We start from the raw sequence: 6,093 nt of genomic DNA, 5'->3' as shown, positions 1-6,093 counted from the left end.
GGTGTATCCTTTTTTTTTTGTTTGTCTTTATATCTGGTGGTAATGGTCTTACTGTTAAAACAGGGGCCTACAAGGATGATGTCACAATCTTGTGTACAACAACACCTGCATAGAGAAGAGCTGTACAAATTAAGAAATTATTTTGGCAAGCCTCTGCCTTTCGTCTTAATAGAACAAGTGATCAGTGTCTGAAATATCTTCAGAGAGTAATCTTTCAGTTTATTTGGAGCTCAAAAATGGAGAAAGTCAACAGGGAGACAATGTATAAACAAAATAATTGAAGGAAAATAAGTAAGCAGGCACACTCTAATTTGGGTCAATATATTAATTTATTTATATATATGGTCGATGTAGGATATATTAAAATTAGTCGATAAAATGAAGCAAAGGTGTGGTATATAGTATGAACGTATTGGGGAATAAAATTCGGCTAGCTGTCCTTTTTGATAGGTAAAAAATGATGGATGTCGAGATGGGTGGGTTATCATTAAATGGTCACCAGCTGGTATTAGGAATGTTGAGGTAATAACATATAAAAAATGATAGATAATAAAAAATGAAAAAATAATACACTTACTGATGAAAGGAGAGACTCCCGAAACGCGTTTAAGGAGCAGAGGATTGTCTGAATACTCATCACTCGGAACGGAGCTAGAAGATCATTCAGAATAGGCCGGGACCATTCAGCGCAAGCCGGGAAAGATCGCGATCACATGACCGCATACGTCACCTTACAGACGCGCGAACCACGCCTCCCGGCGTCCTTGGCAACACGAGATACACCGCCGACTCCTGGATTCAAGACAGCCGCCCAGGAAGAACTGATCAATGCCAGAGGACCGAAGACAACAGCGCCGGGTGAAGGGTAAGTGATCTCTGTAGCCAGAGACAGTGCGGGACGCCGCACTCAGGCACAGAGCGCCCCTTCCTCCCACAGCATCCGCATAACAAGCATAACATTTATTGACCACTACAATGTATTAATGTATATGCCTGCGGCTCTATGATAAATAACTGATCCATATAAAAAAAGGCGCATCACGGACTCTCCATTTAACAGCGGGAACCACACAAGGAGTCACAAGGCGCAGTATCCACTTATTTATCTTTTATCTCTTACTCAGAGGACATCACCACAAAGGAATATTACTATCCTATATAAGGATAGTAATACACATCATTCTTGAGACTATAATTTCATGAAAAGACGATTTTATATATAAGGACAACTTTTTTAGCGCATCTTTTTATTTTTATTTTTTCATTTTTTATTATCTATCATTTTTTATATGTTATTACCTCAACATTCCTAATACCAGCTGGTGACCATTTAATGATAACCCACCCATCTCGACATCCATCATTTTTTACCTATCAAAAAGGACAGCTAGCCGAATTTTATTCCCCAATACGTTCATACTATATACCACACCTTTGCTTCATTTTATCGACTAATTTTAATATATCCTACATCGACCATATATATAAATAAATTAATATATTGACCCAAATTAGAGTGTGCCTGCTTACTTATTTTCCTTCAATTAATCCACTCCTGACTGGGTGAGTCAGTTCTAGCAGCCTTGTACCTCGACCATTTGCCTGAGCAGTAGAGCCGTCTATTCCACCCTTTTTCTTTTTATAAACAAAATAAGTTTGGAGGCAAAGGGATACTTAATATTAAGAAAATTCTGTACCTGCATTTCTTTTCCCTGTGTTAAAAGAACTGAAAATACCTGGTCTTTTTTCCTAAAGTATGCAGCAGGACATTTGTTCCGGTAACGCCAATGGATACAAATTCAGGTGTGACAATAGGGCACTGGTGACCAGTGCTTATGTGGGTATGGAGGTATGGACACTCCTATTGTGCCCTAGTCTAAAGCCCTCCCTGTGTAGGTGATTCAGGGGCTATCCACATTTGCCTGCCTAACCAACACAGAGCACTCGCCCCGACAGGGGCGACCCCATACGGAACCTGTCTGTTGCGGAGCTTCACGGTATACCCTTAATATCTTCACTTAAATCCCCTTGTAGCTGAAGAAGCAGGTCAATATCCAAGAGACAATTTCCCCAGTGACTGGACGACACACAGTTTGGGAGTCAACTGACTTTACTAGGCATGCGCACCTGGTTTCAAACTGCCAACAGCCTCATTTACATACAATACATAGATTACTATGGTACAAGGAAAAGTGGGGTCAGACAATAGCAAGGGCTGAGACAACACCCTGCTGGGGAAACAATGGGACAGGAAAAGGGGGGAGGTGAAAAGGTACAGACAAGAAAGACATTCTGTAAGTGGCTAGGTTTGCCACACTGTCCCTATAATGGGGCCTAGTCCCTGTAAAGCCCTTACTATATAGCCCTACATGCCATGTTTCATTCCATAGAGTCGGAACTCATCATGGGCTTACTGAAGTAAAAGGGTTTCTACAAAAAACAGAAATGGACACGCAAGAGACCGTGATCACTAAGTATACTACATCATATAGACATTCAATAATAGCTATTTGGTATGTATCCTCTACTTACTACTTCAGGATCAAAGTTCCTTCCTTGTAGTTTGGAGGGTGTACGGACGGTCAGTGGTACTTGTCCCTACAGAGTATGGGAAAGTGTCCCCAGAATACCCTCGTCTCACCGCAAAGTGCAAAGAGTGCGGAGATACGGCATGATGCGCCATATCGCCTTTTAAATCTGGCGCCTCGGGCAGTTACCACCCCCCCTTTCCGCCTACTCACCGCTGTGGCACGCATGTGGAACGCACGCTGTTACTGCGTGCTCCACTTCCACCGGAAGTCTGCGTCACATGATCATTGGGGCTGCCGGAAGCTCCGTGCATCTGTGTCTGTGCGTCCCGTGTTGCCAAGCAACCGGACGACGCGCAGACACTGCACGCTCGTATGTCATCTCCGATGCCGAATGGCAAATTTGTTCAAAACAATCATTCATTATGAATTTATTTAGCAGGTTTCTCAGTACATATAGTTGTGGGATGCAGATGGAGGGGGGTATGAATAACAAATAGTTATATAGATACTCCCATTAGACAATTCTGGATTGCGTCATCTGTGGCTACTCAGATAAAACAGGTAAAGCTCTGCTGCTCGTTGAGGCCGTTGGGATATACAGTTTTTAAATAGAAAATCCATCATCCAGGATTCCCTGACAAAGAGCGACGAAATTCGTTCGAAACGCGTCAGATGGTATTGTGGGACTAGCGGCAATCCGTAGCTCCCAGTGGTGACGTCACCCGCTCATCAGTGAGCATGAGCGAAGGAACATTGGAAGTTCTGCCACCGGCCAGGGCGAACTTCAAGAAAAACAGCTTACTATAGACAAAGACCCCCTGTGCAGAAAGAACCTCAACTAGCAGCGCCTACAATCACGTGAGAAACACGCCGAATCACTATGATTTCAAGTATAGTGATGACAGTGCCCAGATCAAGGTAGGCTTGAATGGTATACGATACATCATGGTGTCTTGAATCTGTGGATGGTAGTATAGGGGTTTGGTGTGAGGTTAGCTGAGCGCGGTGTCACAACTTTTGTTATTATAGAAAATCCATCTTGCCTCACAGTGAAGAATTCTCTTATTCCAATCTCCACATCTCATTGGTGGTTTGACTTTCTCTATGCCCATAAAGGAGAGGCACCTCGAGTCCCCACCATGTTCAGTCCTTACATGACGCAAGACAGAGGTGTCCCTACAATTGTGAATGTCGCCTATATGTTCCTCCTTCTTAGTTCCCTTTTTGTTTTACCAATATATTCCTTGTTGCAGGAGCATGTGATTTTACAAACAACTCCTGTGGTTTTGCAGTTAATCAGGTCTCTGATGACGTACGTTTTACCCGTATTACTGCTCTTAAAATATTTTCCACATTGCATGTACTTGCAGGCTATGCATCCACTACATCTATAATTGCCATGGATTCCTCTTTCCAACCAAGTTTTAGGTGCTGGTATTGGTGAAAAATGACTATTCACCGTCCAGTCACGTACACTTTTGCCTCTCCTGTACGTTATACTTGGACATTCTTTTATAGTCGCACAGAGGTCAGGGTCCATTCTAAGTACATGCCAATGTTTTGAGATTATTTCTCTTATACCAGTAGAGGCCTCATTGAATGTACTGATCAGGCGTATCTCTTGCGCCTTTGTTAGAGAAACATTGTCACTAGTTGTTATCTTTTTTTTGGGGGTGAGAAGGGAAGTGCGGTCGCGGGCATAGGCAGCCTGATAGGCCGGTGTTAATGTACCAATAGGGTAACCACGATCCATGAATCTGTTTTTCAAAACAGCTGCCTGTTTTTTAAATTCTGCGTCTTTGGAGCAATTCCTCCTTATCCTTAGATATTGACCTCGAGGAATCCCCCTCCTGAGGGGGAAAGGATGACAACTGTCCCACCTCAGGAGGGAATTCGTCGAGGTCGGCTTGCGGAAGATTGATGTATCAAGACTTCCGTCTTGATTTTTGGTGATAAGAATATCCAAAAAAGACAACTTTGTCACATCACACTCAGAGGTAAAACGTAAGCCAATCTGATTCATATTGGGACTAATTGCCCATTCGGAAAAATAATTTGGACAGCCCCTCCAGATGACCAGCACGTCATCAATATAACGTGCCCATATCTGGACATTCTGGAGTTCTAACATTGCCTCATCATGGAAGACAAGAGTGTTCTCCCACCAGCCCAGGTGCTATCTGTGGGTACTGCGGGAAGAGAAAGTCGTATTCACTTTGGTTGATTGGTTTATAGTTTTTTGCTGTATCTAATATACTCTTGAGTTCTTGTTTATACTTAACCGTGGGGTCCCCTTCCAATATTTCATAGCAGTCACGTGGGGCCAGGAGTTTTTCACACATTATCTTATAATTAACTGTGTCCATGATGACAGTGTTGCCCCCCTTATCAGATGGCTTAATGGTTATACTCATGTTTTGTGCAAGACCTTCTAATGCCCGTGATTCTTCCTGTGTACAATGGGGGTGGGGGGGGGGGGAGTATAAGTGTGTTGCTTCCAATTCAGTGCTCACTAGATTCAAGAATACATCAATACAATTTGTATCAGTTGTTGGTGGAGTTTTTGTGCTCCTATTTTTTAATGGTGTAAAGGGGCCCTCTCAGTGGAAAAAGGAAACAAATAATTGCTGCTCAGCGGTGTAGTTATCTATTTTAAAGCCCTTTTTTCCATGTATTAGAGGAAAAAGAAAAGAATATTTTCTGCTCAGCGGTGGAGTTATCTGTTCTAAAGCTCTTTTTTCCATGTATTAGTGGAAAAAGAAAAAATATATTTGCCGCTCAGCGGTGCAGTGATATATTCGGAAGCCCTGTTTTCAGTGTATTATTGGCGAAATAAAAATATATTCGCCGTCCAGTGTTGTACATCTCTGTTGAAAAGCCTGTTGTGTAAAAGTAGAACAAAATTTGGGCCTAATTGACGTTCTGCGGTGCAGTGATATATTGTGAAGCCCTGTTTTCAGTGTATTACTGGCGAAATAAAAATATATTCGCCGTCCAGCATTGCATACAGTATATCTGTTGAAAAGCCTGTTGTGTAAAAGTAGAACAAAATTTGGGCCTAATTGACGTTCTGCGGTGCAGTGATATATTGTGAAGCCCAGTTTGCCGTGTATTAGTGACGAAATAAAAATATATTCGCCATCCAGCGTTGTACTCCTCTGTTGAAAAGCCTGTTGTGTAAAAGTAGAACAAAATTTGGAGAAAACCACAGAAATAAGATAATAATGCACTTAGTAAAGTAGATGCAAGCATTATATATGGACAAAGTCCTCACTCTGATATGATAATATCTGAGACACTTAGTCAATATATTTTGATCAAAACACATCTAAGCCCGCCTACCAAGCGCCAAGGTGGTCTCAGGTCAGGCGGGTCCTACGCTAAACCTACCTAAGCCATTGGGCTTCTATGTTCAGGAGCGCAGACGCCGCACATATGGTGTGCTGCTCCTAGTCACCTCCATGTGCATCAAGCAACCAATGGGAGGAGGAGCCAGCACACCTATATGTACCACCTAATCAAGGCGCTCTATTGGATAGGAAGGGCAAAAGTGCAGAGGAAT

Source organism: Bufo bufo, chromosome 1 (assembly GCF_905171765.1).
Source record: "Bufo bufo chromosome 1, aBufBuf1.1, whole genome shotgun sequence".
Lineage (NCBI taxonomy): Eukaryota > Metazoa > Chordata > Amphibia > Anura > Bufonidae > Bufo > Bufo bufo.
The sequence above is the reverse complement of the archived record's forward strand: the minus strand, read 5'-3'. Positions refer to the sequence as shown.